Source organism: Atractosteus spatula (assembly GCF_055471065.1).
Source record: "Atractosteus spatula isolate fAtrSpa1 chromosome 10 unlocalized genomic scaffold, fAtrSpa1.hap1 SUPER_10_unloc_7, whole genome shotgun sequence".
Taxonomy (NCBI): Eukaryota; Metazoa; Chordata; class Actinopteri; order Semionotiformes; family Lepisosteidae; genus Atractosteus; species Atractosteus spatula.
In genome coordinates this window covers 602,796-621,699 of record NW_028296627.1, presented here as the reverse complement: position 1 = coordinate 621,699, position 18,904 = coordinate 602,796, and the positions used below count along the sequence as shown (strand labels likewise).

General features: G+C 38.5%; 1 non-coding gene across 1 annotated transcript; it reads right to left on the bottom strand.

The window, feature by feature from the left end:
- Positions 1-16,735: 16,735 nt before the first annotated feature.
- On the bottom strand, positions 16,736-16,817 carry trnas-gcu (transfer RNA serine (anticodon GCU)). Its single transcript has one exon. It is a non-coding gene; the product is annotated as a tRNA-Ser (tRNA).
- Between the last annotated feature and the right edge of the window lie 2,087 nt (positions 16,818-18,904).

Sequence of the window (18,904 nt, the reverse complement as noted above, 5' to 3'; positions counted from 1 at the left end):
ACCATTATAAATGGATGGATAGCTTAGTTATCTTTCTAGTTCACAGGTTTGCATGCATAATTTAATTTTGAAAGCCACTGAGACATCAGGTACTACTGTTGTATTTATGAAAAAGAAACAAAACAAAAAACATACTAACAACTGTGCCATCCTACTCCTTAGCTAATACATTTTATTATTCATAAACAGTTAACATTGTTAGCAAAATATTTTGAATTATATTTAACCCTATTTTTTCTTTAGTTTTGTATTTAACTTATTATATGATAGTCAGACTTAATGTATATTTGAACAATGAAAATATATTTTTACAAGATTTTACATTAAGCACTTAAAATTAATATGGTTAATAATAGTAAACTGTAACATGCTGTAACAAGATCGGTTAAACAGCGAAGAAAATGCTTTCAGAGAAAATGTTTCAGGTGTGAAGAACATAGATCTCCAATGCAATTTCAACCAAACCTGTTCCCACACACCCTGCCCCCACTACCATTAGAATATACACAAAGCACTCAAATCTTTCGAGCTAATGATCAGGTGACCCGAGAGAGAGCGAGAGAAACACCAAGGGGTGCGGAACCAGGGAACTATTTACATGGAAAACGGGCGATCTCCCCAGACTGTCCGCCCGTTTCACTGTTACCTGGATACCTCTTTATTTAGAACTCACTAACACTGATTTTTAGTTTAGAAGGATTCAAGTAGGGTTTTAGATGAAAGGCAGCGACCTTAATCAAGCCCAAATCACAATTGAACCCATTCAGAGCCTACATTACATTTTAGCGTTTCATTCTGAGCAGAAGACCCTCACACCTGAAGAAGGGGGAGGTGTTTTTCGCTGGAAATCTCGCCTGCTTCTACTTTACAACCGGAGTGCTGGCTGTGACGAATTAAACCGGTATTACAGGTTTCAATCACAGACCATGTGACATGGGAGTCAGGAAACTAACACCGCGCCACCGGATTTGATAACGCTATAAAAACGCTATAAAATAATGTGACTTGGCACAGAACAAGTTTACAGCACAGTACAAAAATGCTGACCATGACTTTAGAAGCATAAATTGCCTTACACTCAATTTAAACACAAGCTGTCTTTAGCCCTCTAAGCTGGTTCATACACAAATGTAGAGATCCAGGCTCAGAACACACAGCTTCATTAGCGAATACATATGCAGGACAACTAGAGAAGACGTTTTACAGAGGATGGATTTTTAGAAACATCCCATCAGTGACATCACTGAAGTCAACTCCTAGGTACTGTAACTGTCGTGTGGATAGTTTCACAAGAATCAGACAAAGGTTTAAGCATCGCTTGTTCTAGATAAAACTGCAAAAAAAAAACAACCACCCATAATGTACTTCTTTGCGGCTCTGTTTGCCCAAATCATATATTCACAACGTGAAATCTAGAACATAATATTACGTAACCAAAATCCGCAATATGGAAACAGAACCTGTGTAATTGTTGATAGATGATGTACTCGTAACATTTTTTCAAGACGAACTACAACATTTAAAAAATGACTTGTATGTACTTGATATCTCTAATCAATCCACGGGTCCCAGCACGAAACGAAACTAAAACGCATACCGTTTCGCGCTTCTTATTAGTTGCTCAAAAGTAATTTGACCGTATGAAATGCATAATATAAACCTAGAAACATATACGTGAGTAGTACTTAAGCACTGTAGTATCTGTGTTAAGACATCAGGATGTCTTCTATCTTCTTCAGGATGAATAAAGTGGGCCTATTTATCTATCAATCATATTTAAATAACTAGTGTTCTGTACCATGGTACCCCTAAAAGTACCACACTTGTACCATACAACAGTAGTACCTGATGTCTCAGTGGCTTTCAAAATTAAATTATGCAATAAATAACCACATGTAAGACTCTGATGCTTAAAATGTTTAGGGAGAAAGTGGAATACTGGTGTGTATTTTTTCTTTAAACTACCAATACCAGCCATATACAGTCTGTAACGTAGGGATTTCTATACGTCTTTATTTAGTGTTTACATTAGTGACAAAGGCTAAACGTTTAGCTTCAGTAACGTGTACATATCTCCCCTTTTTATAAAACGACATGGTTGAAAACTGTTCCAGAGCCACTGTTGTTTCATCAGTGAAAAGTACATCATGAAATGCCTCTCCCTGTTCAATCCACTGGAAAAAAGAAAAGGAGCATAAAGCTTCTGATGGTCATAAACGATATTCATTTAGGAGCAGCATCAGAGGTATGTTTTTAACTGCACTGCATTGGAGAGAATACCATAGTGTGTTTTTTTTTACTCCCTGGCGGAAACTGGCTTCCAGAAGAATCAGTATGGCTCAGAGATTAAATAAAACTTCACTCGCACCAAACAAATGTATATTTCTAAATATCACAACATGATCGAATTTAAGTCATTTTAATAACAATGAATAGTCACCTATGCGTTACAATATAAACATTTATATTGATTTAAATCGCGTTTAAATCACCTTTATTTAAAACCCATAAATAAAGCTGATACTGTTTAGACTTCCAATTATTTAAAACTGTATTAAAGCAGCACGATACACAATGCAACGTAAATCGCTATCTTTGTCTTCTGTGTAATAATGTTCACCTCTCTGTCCAGCAAATTTACAGGTTAAAAACAATACTGTTAGGCTGGGAAAACGATTTTTCTCCCCCCCACCTCAAAAACCCAGTAAGTACAGTACTTACTAGTTAAAGGCTAGGCTCCCGACTACGGCGAAAGGAACCCTTCTTTCATTAGAATACAATGAACATATTTTAGCCCTGAATGAATAAATAGCAAACATGGTTTACATAAAAGACATTTTTCCAAGAAAGTTTAGCCTTTGTCACTAATGAAACCACTAAATAAAGACATAAATATAAAAATCTTAAGATTTTTAAAATGCATGACTTTGCTAAAATTTATTTGAAAATAAAAACAATTACAACCGCCAGGGGAGAGAGAGAACAGGGGAGGGATGTTGGTTTTGCATAAGGGGCGGGGCTATGGAAATTAGGTCTGTTGGGAATGTGTAGTTACATGTTCTGGCTGTTTGTGAATTATCGTTGTTGAGTATGGAGTGTTGAGGTATTGATTTTGTGTAATGCTTTATGTTGAAAATTGAGGTGGATTTTGTTTATGATAAACAGGATAAACTGGGATGGGAGGAAGGTTTGGTTTTGCATAAGGGGCGGGATTATGATAATTGGAGGACTTTGCGAGAGTAAAATGGTTTGATATATTTGATTTTGTATTGTGGTTGTTATCTATGTTTTTGGTTGGTATTATGTTTATATGGTTGTTTTTGTTGGTTGGTTGTTATTATGGTTATTAATAATACGATCTATAGTTGAAATCTGAGCCTAAATAAAAAGAAAAAGCAAGTGATTAGGTTTATGAGCAATCTAATTACTTATTCGTTTAAAACGCTATATAAAATAAAGTTTATTATTAATTTGCTGCACAGAGCGGTGAATATTATTATGCATAAAACAAAGATAACGATCCTGATCAGTTTAGAAATCTGTGTACGCTGTAAGGTTTTTACTTCTTAAACTTTTAAAATACACGTTTTGAATAGAAAGAAATCCTCTTCCTGTTACAGTATGTATAGCAAACTAGCACGTCTTTTTTCTCCAATCAGAGGGGTGTCAGATGGTGTCAGCCAATCACCATTCTGCGTTGGGTAGCAACGGGTGACTGTTCTCAGGCGGAAGATGTAAACAGCTTAATGTTCGTGTTAAATAATTTTTTTAAATTCAACTAAACGGGCACAGTTAAGACATTAAATATACATATACATACTGTATACAGTACAGTTTGCATACGGTAATATGTTACGCGATTAAAAAATAAATAAATAAAACTGGAAGGTTCAGCACCAGCTGGATTCGAGCACACACCCTGCCCGTTGGCAGGCACGCACCTAGACCAGTCGGCTACAGTCAGCTCACATGAGCAGGCAGGCGAAACAGCCCTACACAGCCCTGCCGCAGTACACGGATATAATCATACCGTTATTAAATTCTTGAGATACGCGATTCCATATTATATTCCCTTTTAATCAAATTCTAAAAGTATGCTTGTTGACTCCGGTATCACGTTAGTTAAAGACTTCGAAGCTTACAATGTTTAGGGAGAAATGGAATACCGGTGTGTATTTTTCCTTGTGATATTTTAAGCTCTAGTTGAATGATAGGTGTCGCATTTTAAATCATTTTCGTAGTTAGAAATTATGAAACGCCCTGTTAAAAGCAAGGAAGTTTTTATGCCCGTTGAAGTAAAACAAAATGCCTGACAAAGTATGGCTTGGACAGATTCCAAGTGCTTGTACAAATGTGCTAAAGAAATTATACTTTGAGTATACAGCTTGTCCAAAGTCATCCATTATTAATACTATTAGTAATATCTTCGGTAAAGGCTTTGATGCATAAATATTTCTGATAAAGGTAGGTTGTGTACTTTTGTCCAACTGAGCAATCTTGCTTTCATAAAATATACCAACATTTTAATGACTGAAGATTAACATGCTGTAATACACTGTTCAAAATTAAAGGCTCAAATGCTGTACATGAGAGGTTAAGCTCCCCCTGGCGGTTTTACAAGGTGACGCCGGATAGTTTCCGGCAGAGCGTCAAATGACGCGCGATTAACCACGTCACACTGCGTGACACTGCGTGATGCCGCGACACGCCCACCGGGGTATGCCGCAAAATAACGCACGCATTTTGAATGGCTGCATCTGTATGCTAGACCCGAACCTTCCTGCTGATGTGCTGCCACCTTAGACATGACCGTGCTTTTAATGTTGCTAACCACGTCTTTGGCGATGTTTTTAGCCGCCGATGCCATGTGCGGCTTAGCTATTTCAAACCTGAGTTTCAGAAAAGGCACGGCTTTTCTAAATAGCGCTCTGAAAATACCCCTGATACCCGCGCCGTACTGAACCGGTAGCCCTGAAAATCCTAGTAATCCATAACCAGCCTGTTGTTTGTAGTAGTGCGTATACAAAGAAGGATCCCCGTAGCTCTTGATGAACGTCATCCTTTCAGATGTTTGTCGCTTTCACAGGTCTGAAATGCAGCTTGACGATGACCTTTCCAAATGCAAATGACACGTGTTCGTTTTGATCTGTCTTTATTTCAATAGTGATGTTGTTAAAATGGTCGATGCTCACCGGCACGTAATGGGGTTTGTCGTACAATACTGTGACGAATTCACCATCCACGCCTCTGAAGGGCACTCAACACAAAAGCGGTGCGTAGACGTCACCTATTAACTGGTGTTCTATGATATCGGTGTATATATACATGGTGTTAAATCCGCCAGTCATATCGACGGGGTGCGGTGATTTTACACCCCCGACACCCGATTTGAAACCCAACATCCTCGCCAGGCAGTTATGCACCTGTATAACAAACCGTTTATCACTAACAATCCTTACCGACCGACTAATGGGGTTGTATTTAAGGCTTACAGCCGTTAACTTGGATTTTTCCGCAGCCCGTTTCATTTCATGCAAGAGCTGCTCGATGTTGCTGTAGTACCCTCTCGGTAAGGTACATGTCCAGATAGTCTTGAGCTCATCGCTGACAAACAGAAAAACTTCATCTTCATCAAACGTGTTTAGCGTGTGCGGATAGTGCAGCTCGACCAGCCCCACTTCCCAGCTCCCGTCCAGGTCAATCGCCTTTGCCAGATGCTCTGTGTAGCACGCGTTGGTGTTCTTTGGAAACATCTTTGAGGATGAATTACTGGCCAGCGTAACATAGAAACCATTGGGGTTCATTTTTCACCACCTCTATATGTCTCGGACCTCGGAAGCCTTTACCCAACTATTGAATTTATTGCTCCAACCGCGCCACTTTACCAAAAGCTGTTTGTTTTTGCCACGAGCCCTGGCTGCTAAAATCTTTTGGATGCGGTAGACGTTCTCAACAGCGGGGTTTATCTTCTGTAGCTCTTCGGCATAGAAGGAGCCCTTAATGTTGTCGCCTGCGTAGTCCTGCAGTTTGTAATAGGGTCTCAGAGCCGAGCTCTGAAAATTTCATCTGTGAAGGAAGGTCTGTTCATATCCCTTCTCAAACACTCCCTTAATTTTGGACACCCGCACGCGATCACCCACATTAAATGAAAACTTTGACGGTTTTCTCTTAAAGTGTTCGTCATAGACCGTTCTCCACACCTCAAGGGAGATGTCGGACGTAACAGAAGCCGGGGTTCGATTAATAGTCGTGTGGTAACTATGGTTATAAGCGTAAATAAGATCTGATGGGACGTCGATATATCGAAAGGTGTTTTTGTGTCTCAGGTACCTCCACATTTTTGTTTTAATAGTTCTGTTAAACCTCTCGACCACGCTAGCCTTCACATCGCTGGCCGTAACGAAATGTTCAATATTCTCACGTTTGAGAAAATTTTGGAAGGTCCTGTTAAGAAATTATTTACCCTCGTCCGTTTGTAGCTTTTTAGGAGCACGCCCCTCTTGCAGTATATTTCGGAAGGCGCCTGTCAAGGCCCCTCCAGACTTGGTTTTCAGCGGCATGGCCGAAGCGTATTTAGACAGCATGTCTATACACGTTAAGATGTAACAGAAACCGTCATTGAACTCGTGGTGTTTTCTCATGTCCACCAAGTCGACCTGCCACTGCCAGTCCATTTCGGACACCAAACGTACGCGCTCCGGCTTGTGCAGCGTATAAGCAGCCCGAGCAAATGTAAAGTTTAGAGCAGTGCTCAATAAAATCTATCAGAAACCGAAAGCGCTTCTTATGCGGATCAGTATATTCCGATACCGCTGGTTCTGCAGAAGAAATAAGAAAAGCCGAACTCCTAACACTGTATTGCCATTAAGGCTACTTAGTTAAAAAAAATGTTATCGTCGTTATAAATTATCCACCTAGCTGTTTTATGTATCCGGCCACCTCTTTCCTTTCTACTTTGCAGTGAGCACAATTCTTTCAGTTTCTTCTCTTGTGTTTTCCTTGCTATTTTACTGTCCCTTTCCCCCATGTGGAGATGGATCCACAACCAAAACCCTATTTTCTTGCAGCGGTAGTCTGTATGAGGAGTGGGAGGTATACAGCTCCAGTGGCGCAATTGGTCTGTGCGCAGTGCTTATACAGCAGTGCACAGCGAAGTCATGCTGAGGTTGTGGTTTTGAACCTCACCTGGAGCAGTATGGTCTGTGTCTTTAGCTACTGAAAGCAACTGACGAGTTTAGGTGCTGGAGATGAGGTTTAAATTAATTTGGAAGAAACAAATAAAGGTTTATTCTGTATCACACCCAAAGAAGGCTCCTCTGATGTAATGTGTTTCCTTCTCGTTTCAGCATGGAATACAGATGCAGCCATTCAAAATGCGCGGGCGATACCGCATTATTTTGCGGTACGCTGTACGCAGTCTACCGCAAGCTACCGGTAAATACCGCGAGTTACCGTAAATTCTCCTATAATACGACAAGCAAAATAATAGTATCCAGAATTTCCGCAAGGTGGAGCTAATAAAGCTCAACCTCTCATGTTTGAGCTGTGGCCATCAAAGTCTTTAACGAAGATATTACTAATAGTATTAATAATGAATGACCTTGGACAAGCTGTAAGTGTAAACTCAAAGTATTGCCCTGGTCAACATTCTTTTTTTAATTGACCATCTTTGTAAAAGTAACACCACAGCATTTCGCAATCACGCATTTGTTTCCAATCATGCAAAGTACAGTGATTCACCATGCCTTTCACATGCTCATAAAAGAGATTGATTTAGGAACATAAACATATTACCGTATGCAAACTGTACTGTATACAGTATGTATATGTATATTTAATGTCTTAACTGTGCCCGTTTAAGTATTGACTATTCATATCTAATTTTACCACTGAAGGGAAATCTTAGTAGCTGAGCATAAAAAGAATAGGAGCATACTGCAACGCGTGAGAAGGCCATAAACGATATTAATTTTGGAACATAAACATACAGTATATGGCTGGTCTCGGTACTTTAAAGAAAACATACACAAAACATGGTTTCATTATGACCAGAATCTGTCTTGAGATATTTTTAACTTGATTTACAGTATTTGAGAGGTATGTCTTAACACCGATACTACAGTGCTTAAGTACTGCTCACGTATATGTTTCTAGGTTTATATTATGCATTTCATAAGGTCAAATTACTTTTGAGCAACTAATAAGAAGCGCGAAACGGTATGCGTTTTAGTTTCGTTTCGTGCTGGGACCCGTGGATTGATTAGAGATATCAAGTACATACAAGTCATTTTTTAAATGTTGTAGTTCGTCTTGAAAAAATGTTACGAGTACATCATCTATCAACAATTACACAGGATCTGTTTCCATATTGCGGATTTTGGTTACGTAATATTATTTTCTAGATTTCACGTTGTGAATATATGATTTGGGCAAACAGAGCCGCAAAGAAGTACATTATGGGTTGTTGTTTTTTTTATGCAGTTTTATCTAGAACAAGCGATGCTTAAACCTTTGTCTGATTCTTGTGAAACTATCCACACGACAGTTACAGTACCTAGGAGTTGACTTCAGTGATGTCACTGATGGGATGTTTCTAAAAATCCATCCTCTGTAAAACGTCTTCTCTAGTTGTCCTGCATATGTATTCGCTAATGAAGCTGTGTGTTCTGAGCCTGGATCTCTACATTTCTGTATGAACCAGCTTAGAGGGCTAAAGACAGCTTGTGTTTAAATTGAGTGTAAGGCAATTTATGCTTCTAAAGTCATGGTCAGCATTTATTATTGAACTGTGCTGTAAACTTGTTCTGTGCCAAGTCACATTATTTTATAGCGTTTTTATAGCGTTATCAAATCCGGTGGAGTTTCCTGACTCCCATGTCACATGGTCTGTGATTGAAACTTGTAAAACCGGTTTAATTCGTCACAGCCAGCACTCCGGTTGTAAAGTAGAAGCAGGCGAGATTTCCAGCGAAAAACACCTCCCCCTTCTTCAGGTGTGAGGGTCTTCTGCTCAGAATGAAACGCTAAAATGTAATGTAGGCTCTGAATGGGTTCAATTGTGATTTGGGCTTGATTAAGGTCGCTGCCTTTCATTTAAAACCCTACTTGAATCCTTCTAAACTAAAAATCAGTGTTTGTGAGTTCTAAATAAAGAGGTATCCAGGTAACAGTGAAACGGGCGGACAGTCTGGGGAGATCGCCCGTTTTCCATGTAAATAGTTCCCTGGTTCCGCACCCCTTGGTGTTTCTCTCGCTCTCTCTCGGGTCACCTGATCATTAGCTCGAAAGATTTGAGTGCTTTGTGTATATTCTAATGGTAGTGGGGGCAGGGTGTGTGGGAACAGGTTTGGTTGAAATTGCATTGGAGATCTATGTTCTTCACACCTGAAACATTTTCTCTGAAAGCATTTTCTTCGCAGTTTAACCGATCTTGTTACAGCATGTTACAGTTTACTATTATTAACCATATTAATTTTAAGTGCTTAATGTAAAATCTTGTAAAAATATATTTTCATTGTTCAAATATACATTAAGTCTGACTATCATATAATAAGTTAAATACAAAACTAAAGAAAAAATAGGGTTAAATATAATTCAAAATATTTTGCTAACAATGTTAACTGTTTATGAATAATAAAATGTATTAGCTAAGGAGTAGGATGGCACAGTTGTTAGTATGTTTTTTGTTTTGTTTCTTTTTCATAAATACAACAGTAGTACCTGATGTCTTAGTGGCTTTCAAAATTAAATTATGCATGCAAACCTGTGAACTAGAAAGATAACTAAGATATCCATCCATTTATAATGGTGGCAAAGTGGTTAGCATTGCTATCTTGCAGCACTGGGGTCCTAGGTTCAATTCCTGCCATCCTGTGTGTGTGGGGTTTACATGTTCTCTCTGGGTTACATGGTTTTTCTCCATATGTGTGATATGACTCCCTCTCGCACTCCAAAACATACTGGTAAGTTAATTGGTTTATGGGAAAACTGGCCCTGGTGTGTGTGTGTTTGTGTCTGTCTGTCCTGTGATGGACTGGCGCTATGTCCAGGGTGTATTCTGCCTTGTGTCCGTTGCTTACTGGGATAGGCTCCAAATCCTCTGTACTGGATAAAGAGATTAGAAATGGAAGTAAAGGCACTGTGTGGATGGAACTATACACAGTGTTAGAAACCCACTATGAAATGGCAGCATCTCACTGAGAATAAAATATTTTATACTGCTGGCTTAAGGAAACAGCCTTTCCACCTCTCTTGCACATCAGTATCCATACCTAGTTATTTAAACAAATTGCCTCTAATTATAAACATCTTAATATGCTGGCTCTGTGGATCCGCATCAGCTATGTTTGCCCATTCCTTCAATTCATGTGCATCCAACACACAGTTCAATGCCAGCAACTACACATAATCTAAAATACAATCCTTATTTCAGTATCTATGTAAACATATAGTCTGTTAACTTCATCATCTTCATCAAAAGTATGCCTAACCCCATTAGGAAGTGTTCTTGTTATAAGTGTATTCCTCAGCTTTCCCCAAACTATCTTCTTCTTGCCAACATCTCTAATCTTTTATCCTGCAATAACTCAGCCAACACTTAAATCTCCAAAAGCTGCTTGTGTTAATTTCTTTAAATCACAAATATCATGTGTAAATACTGGCCATGTAATACTCCGCATTGTGGAATAATAGTTTATTTTAAAGGGAACTAGAGAAACTAAGAACTAGAGAAATCTAGTTTTTTTCTAGAATTAATAAATGCACATCCTGTTCACTGAGGAAATTAAATCCACACTGAGCAATCTTCAATATGTTCAGAATATGACAGCAAGAATCCTATCAGGGATGCATTACACCTGTTTTCAAGTCCTTGCACTGGTTACCTATCAGATTTCGAGTCAACTTCAAAATCCTTATCCTCCTTATATACTGTCCTACAACTGTTATTATTGATCTCCGAATTATTGTACTTGACATGACTTCATTCAGCCTTTCCTGAACGTCTATGACAGGCAGAGAGAGTGCTGTTTCTGGTGCGATCTTTTACAGCTGACATTTCACTGTTTTAAACGAACAAGAAATTAGATTGCTCATAAATCACTTATTCTATATAAACACAGCATAATTGCCCTCCGAAAATCTTCTTTTTCTTGTTCGTTTTAGAGACCTTGATCGAAACTGATTTTAGATGTCAGAAAGGATTTATTTTCTCTGTATTTCCTACATTGCTTTGTCGAGATTTTAACTTTATATCTAACTTTATATCTAGGCTCAGATTTCAACTATAAATCGTACAGTAATTAATAGCAGTAAATACTGATGTTTATACATAAAAAAGTCATGCCTTGGAGTATAGACCCCCAAAGGAATGCCATAGACTCAAACTGCAAAATAAACACATACAGAAAGAAAGTATTTGTATTGTAATTGCAAATCCTGGTACTGTATGAGTGATTGGTATGACTTTCCTCATTACAAATCTCTTATTAGAATTTAAATTTCTCTGTAACTCCAGGTCAGAACAGAGAAAATGTAACTGCCTTAAGGAGTTTACGATTATGAAAAATAGAAGGATAAGCATGATACGTATGTCTTCTGTCATTTTCTAAGTCATGTTACTGAGCACCAAATCTTATTGAGAATATGAATCCATTTAAGGTTTATACCATTAAAGTAACGGTTTATTCCATGCTGAAAATGTTTGTACCAGACTTTTTTGAGGCCTGTTTAATTGTGTCTGAAGTCTGATGTTGTAAATTTTATTGTTAAAAAGATCCATGAAAATGTCACTACTAAAGTTAGCTGGTACTGTTGGTACTGTAAGTGGCAAGTAGAGCTCATATTTTAGATTTTGTGTAGTTGCTAGCGTTGAACTGTGTGTTGGATGCACATGAATTGAAGGAATGGGCAAACATAGCTGATGCGGATCCACAGAGCCAGCATATTAAGATGTTTATAATTAGAGGCAATTTGTTTAAATAACTAGGTATGGATACTGATGTGCAAGAGAGGTGGAAAGGCTGTTTCCTTAAGCCAGATGCTGCCATTTCATAGTGGGTTTCTAACACTGTGTATAGTTCCATCCACACAGTGCCTTTACTTCCATCCATTTCTAATCTCTTTATCCAGTACAGAGGATTTGGAGCCTATCCCAGTAAGTGACGGACACAAGGCAGAATACACCCTGGACATAGCGCCAGTCCATCACAGGACAGACAGACACAAACACACACACACCAAGGCCAGTTTAAATCTAACCTCAGAACCTTTCTTTTCAGAAGACTTAGTGTCTGTATCTGCTTCATTTTCTAATTTTGGTAGCACCTCTAACTGCTTGTCTTTCTTATATTCATTTACTTTGTAATCTGTGGTCCTTTTATCTGTTTTTACATCTACTGTATTGCTTTGAGATGCCACCTTTAATGGTGATATATCAAATAAAGTTTTTTATTATTGTTATAGGGAAACATGATCAGATTGTCCCTGGTTCAGAAAAAAAGATCTAAAGTATACTAGTTTGTCACTCTTCTAATTCCCTTTGCTAAATGACTTTTCATACTAATCTGATCAATCTAACTGCCAGTTTTCTGTGCTTTCTCTATCCTGCTAGATTTGCAATTATTCTGAAAATTTTCATCTTGAAATAACTCATTTCTAAATACCTTTTTCACTGTTAACATCTTGCAGCAACTCTGCGACAACATATACACTCTGACAGTTCATCCTGCTACCAACATTAAATAGAACAAATCTTAAGATTTCTATATTTATGTCTTTATTTAGTGGTTTCATTAGTGACAAAGGCTAAACTTTCTTGGAAAAATGTCTTTTATGTGTTGTGGAAAAAACTGACTTGCTTTAACAAAATATGTTTACAAATCCTTTCACCTGGCATTTTCGTAGTTAGAAATTATGGAACGCTCTGTTAAAAGCAAGGGAGTTTTTATGTCCGTTGCAGTTCTTTTGCAACATGAATATAATTATATCGTTATTAATTTCTTGAGATACGCGATTCCATATTATATTCCCTTTTAATCAAATTCTAAAAGTATGCTTGTTGACTCCGGTATCACGTTAGTTAAAGACTTCGAAGCTTACAATGTTTAGGGAGAAATGGAATACCGGTGTGTATTTTTTTCTTTAAAGTACCAAGACCAGCTATATACTGTATGTTTACGTTCCAAAATTAATATCGTTTATGGCCTTCACACGCGTTACAGTATGCTCCTATTCTTTTTATGCTCAGCTACTAAGATTTCCCTTCAGTGGTAAAATTCAATATCTACAACGGGCACAGTAAAGACGTTTACAGTAAGTCTTTCTACGACAGACCAACGGACCACGAGTGCCCCTGTCGGTCAACCAATCACGCACCGCGGTATCCCGTGTCATCATACCTGCGGTATCTGTACCGCGGTGTCTGTGCCGCGCACTTTGAATGGCTGCATCTGTAAGTAGTTGCAAGAAAATCAGCCGCCTGAATAGGGACCCTGAGATGAGAAGTTCAATATTCTACTGACTGGACTATTCCCGTCTACTCAGTTTCTTTCTGAAACAACGTTTTTCAAGAAATACTTACAATTTGTGAAATTTGAGATACAATCTTGCTTAAAAATGCAGATTATTTTTTTCCTAAAAACTGTAAATGGAGAAAACCAACCTGTTGGAGTCTCTATGGTACAATTGCTTAGTGTGGTCAGGTCGGGACTAAAATTAAAGTAAAGTGCTGGTTCAAGCACAACCAGGCATGCCTTTCTCACTGATCCAACATGAACATGAGCTAGAGAAAAAGTGGCATGTAATGTTTAATACCTTATTGATAATTGGAGGGAATACATATGCTTTGCATATATCGAATTACAGCACGTAACAACTGAGTACCTGAGTCGATATCACCGGGCAATTATTTTCTTAGAAAGATATCACAGAGATATCTTCTTAGACGAGAGGAGCACGATGCAGTACCAAAAATTTGAAAAAGCTCTCACAGTTAGATTCTGTGTTTTTGTTGTTTCCCAGATATCTTTTTAATGTTCTTTTTCTTTATGTTTTCAAGTTTTTTGTTTGTTTTTATAGTTGTTCAACTACTACAGGGATTTACCTAGGTTCCCAGAATACTTCTCCTTTTGTGGTTGTTGTGTTTTCAGGATACAAATATTTTTTTTTTCTATTGATAGGACCCCACGCATTACTGTGGGACTAGTTAACTTTAGTTCTTGCATTCTACCTGAAATTACCTCAATAACTACAACTCTTTTTTTCTATATTTAACTACAGTTGCTTTCCAGACACCACAACTATTCATGATGAATCTTATGAATACATGTCTTTATGAATAATAGTATTATTTATTAATAATTAACTTTAATGGATATCTTTGTTAGTAGCTGTATTACAGGTAATGCATGTACAGCCTTTAATACGCGATAGTGAATTTGCAGGTATCTTGGGGAGGGAAGAGAACTGAAATTAAAGAAATACATATTTAAAGGGGGTGCAAGTTACCCCTGTCACATCTGGGTGTTAACTGAATAGATTTGTGGTATTATTTATTGTGTTTAACTCTATACTCGTGTTTCTCAGGAAACAGCAGAAATATTGGGTATTTGTGGCTACAGAAAGTAGTGTAAACTTTATAGGCAAATGTAAGGTTACGCTAAAGAAAAAAAAACTTAGTCACCTTTTTCAACGTGATTATTTAAGACAGTTGTTCGGAACAGTATGTCTTCTCATATCTGTGGCTGTGGTCCAACAATAACGGTGGTGAAACAGGCGGAATTAACTGGAGACTCATCCAGTCGATAGTAAGGTTGTGTAGGACCGCACACACTAGGTGACAGTGTTGAGTAGCGTGGTTTAAAAGCTTCACGAGCCAGGCAGGAATCGAACCTAAAAACTTCTAATCCGGAATCAGACACGGTATCTATTGCGCCACTGTCCCTACTATCCTCTTACTCAACTGCATTACAGTGAGCTCAGAGCCGCTACTAGTAATACATCGCCCCGGTCCACATGTTCTCAATTAGATTCACGTGTTTTGTACGTGTCTATAATTACTACGTCTTTCATTTTGTCTGGTTTAAAAAAATGTCTCTTTTGTCTCTTCAGACAAAGGGTTTATGTGTCTCCCTGAAATTCACACACGAGGGAAGTCACAAGAGGAAGGAAAGATATCGCGTTTAAAAAGAATCCAGAGTGGAGACGCCGGCGATTGAAATCGACGCTTCATAGAGTACGTGCACGCTACCACTGACCTAAACTCCCGATAGCGAGTCTTTTCCGCAGGTCTTTAATTGTGTTAGGAAGAGTGAACCGTCAACTGCACATTTTAAAGGTCAAAGCAAGACAATCAGACGTGAGGATAGATCAGAACAGGAGCCTCTGCTTCTCTGTTTGCTGAGCGTTCGGTGAACGTAAAAGTGAAAGACAAATTCGATATTTTCACATTTTAATTAAGGAACAAGAAAACACCATCCTTCGAGCCGGATTCAAAACAGCGACATAACAATCGCTCGCTGTTCTTTGAAAGTTTTACGCTGTAGTAACTGAGCTATGGAAAGGTCAACTCAGAACGCCCACGTTTTGTCATACGCGTAGCCCAATGTAGTGTAGTGTTTCTGTCTATTTAAATCCCAGTTCGACATCAAAATACTCACTCCCATAGTCTCTTTTAGTAGAAGAAATAGACCTGGATTCTACTGTATATTCTACCAGAGATCTTACAAAACGTTTGAAGGGATATCAGTGCAGGCAGAAATTGACTCTTTTGCTAGTGGGATCAGGATCATAGAAAACCTTTCTTTTGGATTGAGAAGACGATCACGGTGACACTCAAAACATCCCTGTCTTTGTTTCTTTCGAGGACTAATGGATTATTGAGGTGCAAACATCGGTTCAAATCAAAACTCCGCTACTGGAGTTGCTTCTTGGAGAGTTTCTTCAAATCTTTCAACTGAACGTCGATATCTTGGGATATTAATGATAATATCATACAGATTGTGGTTTTCTTTTGATCGAAAATTTTATTAAAATATGAGCCTCTTTTACCTTTGTCTTGGATGTTTCCCAAGGTATAATACTTTCCCTTGCATCCTCAGATAAACATTCTAAATACCACAAAGTTACAATATATGGAATAGCATTTACTTTTACATATATTTTAAAATTTACTCTTATTTAAAGCTACATTTAGTGCTAGGTAAAGATAATGTTGCTAATACTGATATAGTAGAAATGTAAGATTAATTGATAGCTTTATCTGGGGTAAAAAAAAAGTCCTAAAACGCCTCCTGTAACAGGTAAGGACTCATATCTAGATTCAACTCCAAACATTGCTATTGCTTTGCGCATTATGTAAACACGACCTGTTTCAGCTTCTGGTGAGTGCAGTTTTTCCAAATTGAAATTAACAGGAACATTTTTCAAGATGCACCATGTCCCAAAACCGTTCATCAGGACTACTATTAATATCAGGTGAAAGCAGTACAAAACATAAGTGTAACCTAAATATTAAGACCAAGTAATAGGTTTATTCCATGCTGAAAAAAAGAAGAAAGAGAACACAATGTTTCGGCCGTGGAGCCTTCTTCAGGTGTCTTAAATATTAAGAGACTATTGTCTGTCAGCTACTGTTGTAAGCCATGTTCAGCCAATGCTAGAAATATTACTGCTCTACTACAGTAGCAAAAGTGCACAAACCCGACATAGAAACGGATCACAAGTCAAAAGCTCGAGACGACAAGGATGGGATTCAAACCCACGCGTGCAGAGCACAATGGATTAGCAGTCCATCGTCTTAACCACTCGGCCACCTTGTCGAGGGAGTCAGCCCCTTCGGACATGAGTTGGCGCGCTCAAGATCATCTTTCTTCTTGATGGTCATTTTCCTCTTCCACCTGCCATTTCACTATTTTGCTTGAATGATGTCAATCCACCAGGCGTGTCCTGTGCTTCAGTGGCGAGTATAGAGGACACCCTGTTGTACACGGAAAGCACATTAATCTCCTTGGATATGAAAAGTGCCAGATAAAAGCCATTTCTCATCCTGTCTCTTAGTATCAAGGCTGCTAGTGTATGAAAAGGAGGCAACTTGCTCGGCGAGCAGGCTCAGCGCACACCGAACGCAGATGTCTCAGAGCAGCAGTATGTCCATGCGGCTGTAAGCATAGTGCTCTGCCGGCGCCGTGGTTTAGCTGGTTAAAGCACCTGTTTAATAAAGAGGAAATCCTGCGTTCAAATTCTAGCGTAACCTTTCTTCCTGTCTTGTTTTACAGAACAGATCATTTGGGACACTCACAGAGGGCTTGATTTGGTTTAATGCATGTATTCATTTCCTTTGTGGAACTTTTTTAAATCATATATCTTACGAAAGATGAAATGTGAGCGAATTTTGTGTTCACCAAAAGTATGTAAATGCCAAAAAGCGGCGGGTAAGCGTTTCTGTGGTGCATTTGGTTGGCGTGTTCGGCTCTTAACCCAACGTTGGGTGTTTTAAGCCCACCCAGGGACGCACTTCCTCCCATAGTAAACATCATCACCACAGATATTTAATTTGTCCGCAAAACCTTAACTATTTTGATATTTGCAGTAGTAAACAATTGAGGGTTGGTCAGAGGTAAAGACTGCAGTAGAGTCAACATTACCGGGAATTTCCAATAATTACCGACAAGGGAAACTTTCAAGCAGATAGTATTCACCCATGGAAATTTATGTTCCAATGTGTGGCGGGAAAATTCACTTATACTCCTGTTGCATCCTCAGCTAAAATAATTAAAAATACAATGCAAAATTATCTGAGAACTTGACAAGCAAAAACGACAGATCGCCGGAGTTATATTTTAATATTTTCGTATATTTACCTTAATTTGAATTCTAAATGTTAACCTAGTGCTGTTCAATATAATGTAATTTTGTTGTACTTTTAAAATATTTTAGCTGAGGATGCGAGGGAGGATATTACACCTTGCCAAACATCTAAAATAACTGTAAAATAGGCTGGCATTTTAATAAAACAGGCGATCAAAAGAAAGCTACAGATAGTATGGTATTATGCACAATATCCCTTGATATTGAAAGTCAGATGAGGAATTTGAAGAAACTATCAAAGAAGCAACGGCAATAGCAGAGGATGTTGATTTTGAACCAATGTTTATACGTCAATAATCCAGCAGTCCTCGCTTGCCAGACTTCTTCAAGATATTCGGTGTTCTATACAGAAAATCGAAAATAAAGCGCACATGCGGCAAGAGGGGTGTTCCGAAGCAAAGACTGCGGTACAGGAGGAAAAAACTCCGCACGATGACTCGTGTCTAATATTCAGCCCCTGAAAAGCATCATATTCGTTGAATTGCTTGTGAGCGTGTGATTTCGCAATGCCTGTGTACGGGCTCATAATTCCGGAATATCAATGGTCAGACGCTTACGATGAGTGATTGTGTTTTGTATTATTTAGATAATTGAAAATAAAACATTTTCAAATTTACAGCTCGAATGAAATAAAAAAGTTAATTTGTCTCTTTTTTGTAACAACATTTCCATAACTATTCAGATACACCAGAATAGTACCTGGACGTGACAGGACTTTATTGGATTTTAGGAGATTTATTTTTGCGCATCTTCGCCTACGATCAGGAATACCTTCCTGTTTTCAGCGTGTTTATTGTTTCTGCCTGTGATCTCGGAAAGAAAGACCCAGTAAATGTTCACCGAGTTTGCTGTGGTTTGAGAGGAGTGTATGAAGGTAATAAAGGAGGGAGGACGCGCGCATTCCTCACGGGGAGCGCAGAGTAATGAGCCGCGCCTGCAGCTCGCTGAGTCTTTTCTCATATAACCGCTCAGCCTGAACACACAGCGCCCCCAGCCTGTGTTGGAGATTTGCAGTTCAGAAAACAGCTGTGTCCAGCAG